Below are 14,452 nucleotides of genomic sequence, written 5' to 3' on the forward strand. Positions count from 1 at the left end.
TATAAAGAGCATTTGAAGCATGAATTAACTAAATGATAGAATTAAGGTGAGATCAGATTAATTTTGACAGTGTTCTAGAAAATTATTTAATCCCTAAGATTTAATTAATTATACCTGTGGATTATTTTGACTTAATTAAATATACCTGCGGGTTATTTTGACTTAATTAAATATACCTGCGGGTTATTTTGACCGAATTAAATATACCTGTGGGTTATTTTGACCTAATTAAATATACCTGTGGATTATTTTGACTTAATTAAATATACCTGTGGGTTATTTTGACTTAATTAAATATACCTGTGGGTTATTTTGACTTAATTGTTATACCTGTGGATTATTTTGACTTAATTAAATATACCTGTGGGTTATTTTGACTTAATTAAATATACCTGTGGATTATTTTGACTTAATTAAATATACCTGTGGGTTATTTTGACTTAATTAAATATACCTGTGGGTTATTTTGACCTAATTAGATATACCTGTGGATTATTTTGACTTAATTAAATATACCTGTGGATTATTTTGACTTAATTAAATATACCTGTGGGTTATTTTGACTTAATTGTTATACCTGTGGATTATTTTAACTTAATTAAATATACCTGTAGGTTATTTTGACTTAATTAAATATACCTGTGTTATTTTTTGTTGGTGTTGTGTTTGTTATTGTCATTGTTGTTATTTTTATATCTCAGAGGAAGGTGTGACTTGTGGTGATTGATGGTTCTTCATTCCTTGTTTTTTTTTCATTATTTTTATTGTTTTTCTTCTCTGATCTTTTCCTTCTTCATTCATTCATCCTTCTTCATTCTTCTTCCTTCTTCATTCTTCTTCTTCATTCATTAATCTTCTTCGCTGTGCGTCTTTATTCTGCCTCTTCATTCATGATCTTCAATCTTCTTTCTTCCTTCTTTCAAACAACAAAAATATAAACATGACATCTTTCATTTCTATGCCACTTGCTATGACACTTTGGTTGCTATGACACTTTAACTGATTGCTATGACACTTTGGTTGCTATGACACTTTAACTGGTTGCTGTGACACTTTAACTGGTTGCTATGACACTTTAACTGGTTGCTATGACACTTTGGTTGCTATGACACTTGGTTGCTATGACACTTTAACTGGTTGCTATGACACTTTGGTTGCTATGACACTTTGGCGACACTTTAACTGGTTGCTATGACACTTTAACTGGTTGCTATGACACCTTAACTGGTTGCTAACTGACACTTTAACTGGTTGCTATGACACTTTAACTGGTTGCTATGACACTTTAACTGGTTGCTATGATTTAACTGGTTGCTATTTTGGTTGCTATGACACTTAACTGGTTGCTGTGACACTTAACTGGTTGCATGACACTTTAACTGCTTTATGACACTTTAACTGGTTGCTATGACACTTTAACTGGTTGCTATAACACTTTAACTGGTTGCTATGACACTTTAACTGGTTGCTATGACACTTTAACTGGTTGCTATGACACTTTAACTGGTTGCTATGACACTTTAACTGGTTGCTATGACACTTTGGTTGCTATGACACTTAACTGGTTGCTATGACACTTAACTGGTTGCTATGACACTTTAACTGGTTGCTGTGACACTTTAACTGGTTGCTATAACACTTTAACTGGTTGCTATAACACTTTAACTGGTTGCTATGACACTTTAACTGGTTGCTATGACACTTTAACTGGTTGCTATAACACTTTAACTGGTTGCTATGACACTTTAACTGGTTGCTCTCTCTCCCTCTCTCTAAAATGACCAGTTCGCCCTTGTGTTGTTCATTTGTGTTGGTCCTTTTAATGGCTTTAGAGAGGTCAAAGGTCACACTTCACCTAAACATTTTTATATATATATACAACTTCTGTTTAGGTTAGGTTAGTTTAGGTTAGGTCAGGTCATTGATTCTCCTGTAGAGCCGAGGAAATGCAAATGTGGTTGATTGCAGTATACTATATCCGCACTACCCTTAACTCTCTATCGTGGAGCTCGGACATAATTTCACGTTTGTCACTCAGGGAACTCGCGCTCTCTTGTCACTCAGTTCCTCATGGACGTACCTCGTGATTGACTGTTATAGGCAAGGAAGGTACAGTGAACGGATTATATAAATGAGTCGGTTTTATGAGCCGTGAAACTGTAGAAGTTTTGTGTGACTAAGTTTGATGAAATGAGTTCCGTTTAAGTTAAGTGGATAAGATATTAAGAAGAATCTTGGTACGTGAGAGATATGTGTGTTTCCGTGTGTGTGTGTGTGTACCCGGATAAATGAGAGAGAGAGAGAGAGCGAGAGACTGAGAGAAAAAAATGAAATATAAGACACGACACCAGACAAAAGTTTCCCAGACAACTTAAATTGTGTCGACAGTCCCGGATGAAGACGAGTCAAAAAGCTCACTGACCTGAAGAGATCCGGCAAAACCCTTCCCATGGAAAGTTTAGACCCACACACACATACACACACACACACATACACACACACACACACAGACACACACAGAGCATGTCACAATATCTATCTCTCTCTGTTGTTTTGGGAGACATTAACCTTTTTTTTCGTGGTGGAGCAATTTTTTTTTTTTTTTTTGTGAGAGTCGTAAAGTTTCCCCTTGTTGTTTTTTGTTGACGTTTTGGGAGTGGTTTTTTTGGGTGGGTGGGGGTGGGTGGGCGGTGGGGGTGGGGGTGGGTGTGGGGTGTGGGGTAGCAAGTTTTATTCGTCGTGCTATTAGGGATGTAAAGCTTTATTGGGAGACGTAAACTCATAATTTTTAACATGTTTTAGTAGTGGTGACCTGACCTGACCTGACCTAATTTGACCTGACATGACTTAAATCTGACCAACCTAACCTGACCCCTGGGTTTGAGGTCAAGTTCTAACGGTCTATAGTTTTGATAGTCCTAATAGACCCCAATCATATCAGACAGACCCCAATCCAACAGCCCCAATCCTATCAGACCCAATCCTAACAGACCCCAATCATCAGACCCAATCCAACAGACCCCAATCCTAACAGACCCCAATCCAACAGACCCCAATCCTAACACCCCAATCCTAACAGCCCCATCCTAACAGCCCCCAATCCTAACAGCCCCTCATCCTAACAGACCCCAATCCTAACAGACCCCCAATCCTAATGACCAGACTAAGAAGTTATGACCGAGACCTAATAGAGGATTGGGTGGACCAGATGACCTATGACCTTCCTGTTAAGTCGTATATCGAATATTCTCTTTACCTCACCTATTAAAAGGCTGTATACAGTTAGGTTAGGTTAGGTTAGGTTAGGTTGTAGGTTGGTGAGATGGGCTGGGCAGTGATTGCAGTTAAGGTTAGGTTGCTGTTAGCTAAGTAGTTGGGTTTACAAGTATCTATTCGTCTTCGTCACCTCAACCACCATCTATCTATTACCTTCGCTAAGTCACCCGATAGACACAACATGGTGGGGGTGAGAGGGAGTGAGGGGGTGAGGTGGGGGTCTACAGGAAGTGTGTTGTGTGAAGGTAAACAAAGGCGTATCCTCAGGGTTCTCACCTCAAGACACACACATAATGTTTGGGGATGTATCCTTATCATTTATTAGAAGAAAAGATCAAGATTTATGTATTTATGATGTGTGTGTGTGTGTGTGTGTTGTGTTTCGTTAACTACCAAGAGCCTTCATATATAACGACCATTATCCACTCGCATAAGAATAACCCCAAAGATGAAGAATTAATTCCTCCTCTTACCTTCCTTCCTCCTCCTCTACCTGAAGACCTACCCAAATAAACCTCCACAAACTGATGCTTTACAATCCTGTCTCACTATTTTTAGAACGCGTTTCACTCAATCCCCTTGAAAGTCTCTGCCATTTTTAGAACGTTCAAGAGAATATCTGGAGAACGCCCTCTTAACATGTTGGATCGACACGTGAGAGAGAGAGGGATGGTGAACGATTAGTGAGCCTAGGAGTGGTTGTATTATGTGAGTTCTAAGCCTCAAGCACAGTCAGCGTCTGGGTTGAGGCTGTGTCACGCGTCTTTTGTTGATTATTTACACCTGGACGAGATGGTTAGATGGCAGCAGCTTAGCGCCTCACATTCATTTACGATATAACACAAATAGATTGATTCATAAAGGTTCCTACGTTAATTTTTGTCCCATAATTGATTGTAAGTTACGAGTTATTTAAGTTACGCCGGAAATAGTGATTCCCAAAGGCTCGTTAAGTTAATATGTGCAGCACAAGACTTGATGATGGTAATACACTGCTCATAATACTCACTTAACCTTACGATACACAAGATGGATTTGTCAAAAGATCGTTGAAATTTTTTTTCTTGATGATAGATATTAATATGCATTACACCGGCTCAAGATACTGCAAAGAGACGGATTCTCAAAGGATATTATGTCAAAAATATTTACAACTAACTGGTGATGTGGGAAAGCGCATCTAAACTGCCTCGTTTCAACTGCCAAGTGGGTGACCAAAATGGAGTCCGAATTGGTAGTCAGACCCTCTACCCCCCGCCTAATGCTGTTCTTTGTTCTGTTTGAATTTTATTTTGTCTGAATGTTTTTGAGAATTTCGGATCTGACCTGTGTTGAACTTTCGTTGTTAGGTTAGGTTAGTGGGGGGTAAGGTTAGGTTAGGTCAATCAAGTTAGGTTAAGTCATGCCAGGTTACATTACGTCTGACGAGAATATAAATTAGGTCAGGTTAAGTTAGATTAGGTTGGGTTAAGTTAGATTAGGTTGGGTTAAGTTAGGTTAGGTTGGGTTAAGTTAGGTAGGTTGGGTTAGTTAGGTTGGGTTAAGTTAGGTTAGGTTGGGTTAAGTTAGGTCAGGTTGGGTTGTTAGGTTAGGTTGGGTTAGTTGCAGGTTGGGTTAAGTTAGATTAGGTTGGGTTAAGTTAGGTTGGGTTAAGTTAGGTTAGGTTAGGTTGGGTTAAGTTAGGTTAGGTCAGGTCATGATAACGGATCCATCGCCAAAATTGTTGTTTCCACTGATATTATTTTATACTATTATTCAGCGCCAACACAAGCAATCGTTCTCCCGTAATCCGCTTATGGATGCTACGCCAGACGAACGTTTACCCCAAGGGAGCAGAACAAAGATAAAACACCAATAGGAAAGGTGAAGCGATCTGGTTGAGCCCAGATTCTTTCTACTCTTACTGTATTTCAGTTTCACCTAATGACTCCACCGCCGCCTCCTCTATAATCCTGTAATGATACGCTTATGGTAGCTCTCTCTCTCTCTCTCTCTCTCTCTCTCTCTCTCTCTCTCTCTCTCTCTCTCTCTCTACTTTTGTTGTGTCTGTCACACACACACACACACACACACACACACACACCCTCACATATGGCGTGTATGACCGCTCCTATACCCTAGTAGTATACTTCATGGCGGAGTATAGCGGGATATAACGCAGTATAATGCTACCCTCGTAAACGGGACGGTGAGAGCGGCTATAAATGTACTCTGGGGCTGGTATTGCAGTGATGCCCCGTCGGTTATAGGGGACGGTGGGCTTATATTGTGTGTGTGTGTGTGTGTGTGTGTGTGTGTGTGTGGCAGTAGTAATAGTAGTAGTATCTGTTTAGTTCTCTCTCTCTCTTTCTCTCACACACATACACACACACACCTGTATATAATTGGATACCTGACACCAATTAACAACAGGTAATTAGCGGGGGATAACAAACGCGGATGATAATTTTGATAATAATTAAATGTATAAGTTGATAATTGGTTTGACGACGCTCCCAGGACGCTAGACAGATATAGTTACTTAAGGATACACTCGGTTGAGACAGGTAAGGCCAGGTGTTGTAGTTAATGAATCAGGTGTATGTGGTAGGTTTCCCCTTTCCCTTCCTTTCTTTCTTTTCTTTCTTTCTTTCTCACTTCCTCTGTGCCTCCTCCTTCACCCTCCCCTCCCTCCTCCCCTCTCCCCTCCTCCTTCATCCCCTCCCTCTCACCTCCCTCCCCTCCCTTCCCCCCTCCCCTCCCTTCCACACCCCTCCTCCTTCACCTCCTCCCTCCCCCACCTCCCCTCCTCCTTCTCTCCCCTCCCTTCACCCCTCCTCCTCACCTCCCTCTCCTCCCCTCCCTCCCCTCTTACCTCCCTCCCTCCCTCCCCTCCCCTCTCTCCTCCCTTCACCCCTCCCTCCCTCCCCACCTCCCCTCCCTTCCTCCCTCCTCCCTCTTCCACCTCCCCTCCTCCCCTCCCCTCCTCCCCCTCCTCCCCACCTCCCCCTCCTCCCCTCCCCCTCCCCTCCCACCTCCTCCCCTCCCTCTCTCCCTCCCTTCACCCCTCCCCTCCCTCACCTCCCCTCCTTCCTCCCTCCCTCCCTCTTCCACCTCCCCTCCCCACCTCCCCCCCTCCCTCCTCCCACCTCCCCTCCCCTCTACTCACCAACCACCTCCATGTCCTTCAGTTGGAAGTCCTTCTCGAAGGTGAAGTCGGCCACCACCTCACACTTGTACCTGCCAGCCGTGTCGTGGGAGACGTTGGTCAGCACTACGGTGTTCATGCTCGATCTGGCCTCCTGGGGAGATGAAGTGTCTTAGTAGGGAAGTGCTCTCTTACTACCTAACCTATCCTATCCTAACCTATCCTAACCTAACCTATCCTAACCTATCCTATCCTAACCTAACCTATCCTAACCTATCCTATCCTATCCTATCCTATCCTATAAAGTTTCATTGTGTATCTATAGTTATAACAGCCTATAGAATGACCGCTGATCTAATTATATAGTATTAATACATAGAAGACCTTAGAAAAATTTTGTTTCTTTGTAGTAATAAGTAAAATAAAACACATTAAACATATCGTAAGTGTTTGTTATCTGTACAGCTGCCTCACAAATTTTGGTCGGGATGCCGTGAATGTTTGTAATTTACACCAACATTGTCCTTACTTGTGGTAGACCTCAGAGTTAGGACAATGTTGGTCTTGTAATAACGAACATTAATGCACGGTGTCCACGAGAGTCTGTGAAGGCAGTTGTTTGTGTGTGTGTGTGTGTGTGTGTGTGTGTGTGTGTGTGTGTGTGTGTGTGTGTGTGTGTGCTTCTAGAGACAAACCAGTATATATTTTTATAGTTATTGGAATTAGAAAAAAACTTTATTTGTAGGACAATATTATAGCGTATAGACCCTACCCCTCCTCCTTCTACATCCCCTCTTCTCCCCCTCCCTCTCCCCTCCCCTCCCTCCCTTTTCCCCCTCACCATCCCCCTCCTCTCCCCTCCCTACATCCCCTATTCTCCCCTCCCTCTCCTCCTCTCCCCTCCCCCTCCCCTCTCCCCTCCCCACCCAACCACATCTCTCCTGTAGTATTTTTGTACCATGTGGGGAAATATTCACATTATATTTAACGACAAGGACCCCCATCTCCCTCCTCCCCCTTCCCCTCCCCTCCCCCTCCCCTTCCCCTCTTCCCTTCCCTTCCCCTAGTTGCTGTATCATCCGCAGTCCTCTCGGGTTTGTTTGTTTTCTTCACTCTTCTCTCTACCATGAAACAGATTCCTTTAATGCCTTGTATCCAGTGACGTTTATACCCCTGGGGACACACACACACACACACACACACACACACACACACACACACACACACACACACACACACACACACACCATCATACACATACATACATACATACATACATGGGAGAGAGAGAGAGAGAGATATCGTCTACTGACCTCACATAGACAGCCTCTAAAACTCAATATAGTATCACCTCGCCCTTCACCCCTTCCCTCGCACTCCAGGGGCCTCGAGTACTAGTGAAAAAATAAACTAGCCATCAAAGGGACAGGCAGATATTGTTGTCAGGTGTTGTCAGGTGTTGTTAGTGTGTGTGTGTGGGTGTGTGTGTCCTTGCTAACTAACAAGAAAACAGATACTAACACACACACACACACACACACACACACACACACACACACACACACACGCACACACACACACACACACACACGCACACACACACACACACACACACACACACACACACACACACACACACACACACACACACACACTCTTCCTTGATTACCGAGTTGCTTCTCTGTCTTGAGAAATGCGCTTGAAGGATTTTCTCCTGAGTAGAGAAGACGGCCAGGGAACGGAGTGAGGAGAGTGCCAACACCAGTGCCAACCAGAGGAGCTTTAACAGTGACAAGGGTAGTGGTAACAGTGCCAACAGTGATCAGTACTAACAACAATAGGAGTTTTAACAGTGACAAGGGTAGTGGTAACAGTGCCAACAGTGATCAGTACTAACATCAATAGGAGTTTTAACAGTGACAAGGGTAGTGGTAACAGTGCCAACAGTGATCAGTTCTAACATCAATAGGAGTTTTAACAGTGACAAGGGACAGTGAAAGTTGTGCTTCAGTATCATCATCAATAGCAGATTAATAGCGACGAAATTAATGCCAGTTTCAGCAGTGCTTGCGGTGAAAATATTGTCAACAAGTGATTATTGTGTCAGCGTGTGAAAAGAAAAAGTTGTTCCAAGAGAGACAACAGCAGTGCCAACATTGTTAACAGTGACAATAAGATCAACGGTGCCAAAAGGAAAGACAACGTCCCCATTAAAATATTGACAACAGTGCCAACAACATCACTAACAACAGTGCCATCAGTTCTAGCAACAATACGCAGTGCCACGTCTGCAGTGAAAGCCGCACGCCACTAAAACAGCGTCACTGGCCGGCCTAGAGAAGGTACTTTCCGCCCTACTTTCCGCGCCTACGAATGGTGCATAAGTGCGAGGTTTTGGTCTCAAGAAAGTTCAAGATGTGAAAATATCTCTTGAGTAATGTGTGTTTATGGTGGTGATGGTAAGTATTGTGGTGGTGGTGGTTAATGTTATGGTGGGGGTTAATGTTGTGGTGGGGGTTAGGGTTATGGTGGTAGTGGGGAGTGGGGGGTGTTTTGGTGGTGGTGATGGAGGGTTGGAGAGGGTAGTTGGTGACATTTTCATCACACACACACACACACGCACACACACACACACACGCACACACACACACACACACACACACACACACACACACACACAGTATACAAATATGGAGATGAGTAACTAACCCTCAGATTACCAATTAACGAGACACACCTTAAATCTCTCCCTTTATGGCCTAACCTAACCAAACCTAACCTAACCTAACTCACATATGTCTCTTGTACATAGCCCAAGGTGACTCATTCTCTCATTCTCGTATCTCTACAGCTTACGGGTAGGAGGGGGGAGGGGTAGACGGGGAGGGGTAGGAAGGGGGAGGGGTAGGGAGGGGAGGTGAATTTATCTCTCTTACGACCATCTGAGAATCCACTTGTGTGTTGGAGCTTAAGTGAGCCAGTTAGGAGAATACACTCAACGTATACGACCCTTTGAGACTGCGAGGCCCTCTGTTGGTCGAGTCCGTCTTTGGGCGTTCCACAACAAGGAGTAAAGGGATTTGAGCGGATGTGAGGGATTGGGGATGGCCAGATCACAGGGCCGCTGATCCTGGTCGTATGCAGATGAGGTAAGGAGTTTGCCGCAAGATTTGATGCTGTAATGGATTATGTGGAGCATAGATTAGGGTTGTGAGTGGGTGTATAGGGTCTCTCAAGTGGGCGGTGGGTGGTGGTGTGGTGGTCTCTCAAGTGGGTGGTGGTTAGTGGTTGGTGGTGGTGTGGTGGTCTCTCAAGTGGGTGGTGGTGGTGGTTGGTGGTGGTGTGGTGGTCTCTCAAGTGGGTGGTGGTGGTGGTGGCTCTCAAGTGGGTGGTGGTGGTGGTTGGTGGTGGTGTGGTGGTGTCTCAAGTGGTGGTGGTGTGGTGGTCTCTCAAGTGGGTGGTGGTTAGTGGTTGGTGGTGGTGTGGTGGTCTCTCAAGTGGGTGGTGGTGTGGTGGTGTCTCAAGTGGGTAGTGGTTGGTGGTGGTGTGGTGGTGTCTCAAGTGGGTGGTGGTGTGTGGTGGTCTCTCAAGTGGGTGGTGGTGTGGTGTCTCTCAAGTGGGTGGTGGTTAGTGGTTGGTGGTGGTGTGGTGGTGTCTCAAGTGGGTGGTGGTGTGGTGGTCTCTCAAGTGGGTGGTTGTGTGGTGGTCTCTCAAGGTGGGTGGTGTGGTGGTGGTCATGGTGGTGGTGGTGGTTTGTGGTCGTAACCCTCCTTGTAGCTACACTATCAGGTAACTATCAGGTAAACTAACAGGTGAACTATTAGGTAAACTAACAGGTGAACTAACAGGTAAACTAACAGGTGTATTTGTGTAAGTTAAAACAATCCATCAGTGGTGTGTCATGGCTACGTCTCAGGTCAACACATAACAATAGTGGGGAGGTGAGGGGGAGGGTGAGGGAGGTGAGGGAGGGGGGATGAGGAGGGAGGGAGGAGGTCGCTGCTCTTGAATCTCTGGTTGTGTCAGGAGTTGCGGCGCCCAACACATACACACACACACACACACACACACACACACACACACACACACATTCCTATCCTGCAGAAGACCCCGACAAGGCGCTGACTGTGAGGGGTATGCTGCACAACGAGCTGACTCCCCGTAATTACCCGGTGGTCATTTTATGCAGGGGTCAGCAACAAAGACGTCAGTCGAGGTTATTTAGGTCATTTTGAGGTTTGTGTGTGTGTGTGTGTGTGTGTATGTATCAACGTATAATTGTGTTTATCTCTAATAACAACTTGGTACGACCCTCTTTCTAGGACCCCCCCCCCCCGCCCCAACGATGGAGAGAGGAAGGGAATGGGTATCTCATTCACTCCCTTTGTGCATTCCTCCTCCTCCCTCCTCCTCCCTACCTACCTCCCTCCTCCCTCCCTTCCTTCCTCCTTGCTTTCTGTGAGTAAATTGCGTAGTGTGGCAGAGACGCTTCGTTGTCAAGGCAACCTTCCTCCCTTGGCCTCCACCATGACTCTCTCTCTCTCTCTCTCTCTCTCTCTGTCAGGCTGTGTCTCGAGTACCGACACACATACATTACGGAGATCGCTACATAAGCCGACAGACAAAGGCAGGGCACCATTCATCACCTCTTGCCTTCCCCCCCACCCCACACCCTCCACACCTCCCACACATGCCCTCCTTTCCCCAGTCACATCCCCACACCCCCCCACTTTGTGAGGCAGAGCTTGATAATGTTCAATATTATACTGAGATGACGTTAATTTAATATTGAATACAGAGAAGAGAGAGAACAGAGAGAGAGAGAGAGAGAGAGAGAGAGAGAGTTTCTGTTGTAAATACACTAATTGAAACAGTCAAGTACAACATACATATCAAAGCAGATGACTTACTCCCCATCTTAATCTCCACATCCTTCTACTCCCCACTCCTCTTCCCCCACCTCCTCCCCCCACCCTCCCTCCCCACCCTCCCTCCTCCACCCTCCTCTCACCACCCTCCATTCCCCACCCTCCACTCCCCCACCCTCCCTCCCCCCACCCTCCACACCCCACCCTCCATTCCCCACCCTCCTCTCCCTCCCACCTCCCCTCACCCTCCACCCCACACCCTCCCTCCACCTCCCCACCTCTTCCACCCTCCCTCCCCTACCCTCCCTCCCTCCACCCCCTCCTCCCTCCCCCCCCTCCCTCTCCCCCCACCCTCCTCTCCCCACCCCTCCTCCCCCACCCTCCCTCCCCCACCCTCCACTCCCCACCTCACTTCCACCCCTCCACTCCCCCTACCCTCCACTCCCCCACCCTCCACTCCCCTCCCTCCACTCCCCTCCCTCCACTCCCCTCCTCCACTCCCCCTCCTCCACTCCTCCATTCTCCTCACCTATTACAAGATAACCTAACACATAACCTAACCTGCTATAACCCAACCTGCTATAACCTAACCTAACCTGCTATAACTCCTCAACCACTTATAACATAATCTCACTTGCTAATATAATTTAACCTGTTGTGCCATATTATAATCACAGTGTTAAGCGCCATAATGGAACGCCAGGCAATTAGTAGGTCTTAGTTAAACTTGGGTGGCTGTTACCGTAGAGTTTTATTTATATATACAAGGCGTTTTAATTGCCAAGACCGCGTGATGGGGGTACTTGATGGTCTCTCTCTCTCTCTATGGAATCTTGTCCTTAATGTCTCTCTACCTTTTACCGTATTGAAATTTTTGTACCAGTAATTACATCTGTACCCGTACTGTACTTCATCATTACTTGCCCCTACCACTTTGTACTCGTGTTGATATCCTGTACCTGTGTATGTACTACCTGGTTAATTACCTTGGTCCGCCTTCACCTGTGTTACCTCTACCTGTTCTGGGGAGCGACACACCAGCCACCGTTCCTTCAGTGATATACCAAAACAATGGGGAAACAAAATAGGTAAACACTCCAGATAAACTGAGGTGGAATATACAGAGAGAGAGAGAGAGAGAGAGAGAGAGAGAGAGCAAAGTAAACACCCTCACCACACACACACAACAATAACAAAAGGACTCGCCAAATATCACATGCACCACAAATTGGACCAATGCAAACGCTCGCCGCCCTAAACTTAAAAAGACTTGTAAACATTAGTGACGTGACCTGAACACTAGACCACAACACGGCTCTAGAAGCGTTTATACCACTTGGGGTGTAGAGAGAGAGTTTCTGTGCTGTAAATACACTAATTGAAACAGTCAAGTACAACATACATATCAAAGCAGATGATTTACTCCCCATCTTAATCCCACATCCTTCTACTCCCCACTCCTCTTCCCCCACCCTCTCCCCAAACTCCCCACCCTCCACTCCCCACCCTCCACTCGCCACCCTCCTCCCCACCTCACTCGCTACCCTCCTCTACCCCACCCTCCTCTCCCCCACCCTCCCCACCCTCCCACTCCCCACCTCCCCACCCCTCCCACTCCCCCCTCCACTCCCCACCCTCCCTCCACTCCCCCTCCCTCCCTCCCCCCCACCCTCCTCCCCTCCCTCCACTCCCCACCCTCCACTCCCCACCCTCCACTCCCCACCTCCACCCCTCCTTCACTCCCCACCCTCCCACTCCCCTCCTCCACTCCCCTCCCTCCACTCCCCACCCTCCACTCCTCCATCCTCCCTCACCTATTACAGAGATAACCTAATCTGCTATAACCTAACCCAACCTGCTATAACCTAACCAATCTGCTATAACCCAGCCCAACTCTATAACCCAACCTAACCGCTATAACCCAACCCGCTATAACCTAACCTCTATAACCCCTAACCTGCTATAACCAACCTAACCTGCTATAACCTAACCTGCTATAACCCAACCCAACCTGCTATAACCTAACCAACCCGCTATAACCCAACCTGCTATAACCTAACCCAACCACTATAACTAACCTGCTATAACCCAACCTAACCTGCTATAACCTAACCTAACCTTACTCCAACCTAACCTGCTATAACCCAACCAACCTGCTATAACCTAACCCTAACCTGCTATAACCTAACCTGCTATAACCTAACCTAACCTGCTATAACCTCAACCTAACCCGCTATAACATAATCTCACTTTTGTATATAATTTAACCTGTTGTGACCATATTATAATCCACAGTGTTAAGCGCCATAATGGAACATAAGCAATTAGTAGGTCTTAGTTAAACTTGGGTGGCTGTTACCGTAGAGTTTTATTTATATATACAAGGCGTTTTAATTGCCAAGACCGCGTGATGGGGGTACTTGTTGATGTCTCTCTCTCTCTCCCCCTCTCTCTCTCTCTCTCTCTCTCTATGGAATCTTGTCCTTAATGTCTCTCCTACTTTTACCGTATTGAAATGTTTTGTACCAGTAATTACATCTGTACCCGCACTGTACTTCATCATTACTGCCCTACCACTTTGTACTCGTGGATATCCTGTACCTGTGTATGTACTACCTGGTTAATTACCTGGTCCGCCTTCACCTGTGTTACCTCTACCTGTTCTGGGGAGCGACACACCAGCCACCGTTCCTTCAGTGATATACCAAAACAATGGAAACAAAGTAAACACTCCAGATAAACTGAGGTGGAATATACAGAGAGAGAAGAGAGGAGAGAGAGAGAGAGATATAATGTCTCCCTCACACCACCATCAACAGTAGCTCTGCTGAACTCAACACTAGCGTCAGCACCAGCTATCATTAACGCCTAGCTAATATACACACGAGATGCTTTGCTACGAACGTCCGCCCACCTTACCTTAACTTTTTATAATAACACGATGTTTATGGACGCTTCGCCAGACAAATATTGACCCGCACTGGCACATACACTTACTAACGCACACACTTACTAACGCACACACTTACTAACGCACACACACTTTATGAACGCACACACTTTATGAACATATACCCTTATGAATACACTTATGAACACACTCCCTTATGAACACACTTATACACACATACTTATGAACACACACTTATCAACACACACTTATACACAGACATAGACTCAT

The 14,452-nt window shown here is 45.7% G+C and overlaps 1 long non-coding RNA gene across 1 annotated transcript in view; it reads right to left on the reverse strand.

The window, feature by feature from the left end:
• LOC121859426 overlaps positions 1-14,452 on the reverse strand; it is a 37,721-nt gene that overhangs the window by 19,407 nt on the left and 3,862 nt on the right. Inside the window, exon 2 of the long non-coding RNA XR_006087639.1 lies at positions 6,425-6,557. This is a non-coding gene — a long non-coding RNA (uncharacterized LOC121859426). The remainder of the gene's footprint in view (positions 1-6,424; positions 6,558-14,452) is intronic.

This window comes from Homarus americanus, unplaced genomic scaffold (genome assembly GCF_018991925.1).
Source record: "Homarus americanus isolate GMGI-L3 unplaced genomic scaffold, GMGI_Hamer_2.0 scaffold7626, whole genome shotgun sequence".
Lineage (NCBI taxonomy): Eukaryota > Metazoa > Arthropoda > Malacostraca > Decapoda > Nephropidae > Homarus > Homarus americanus.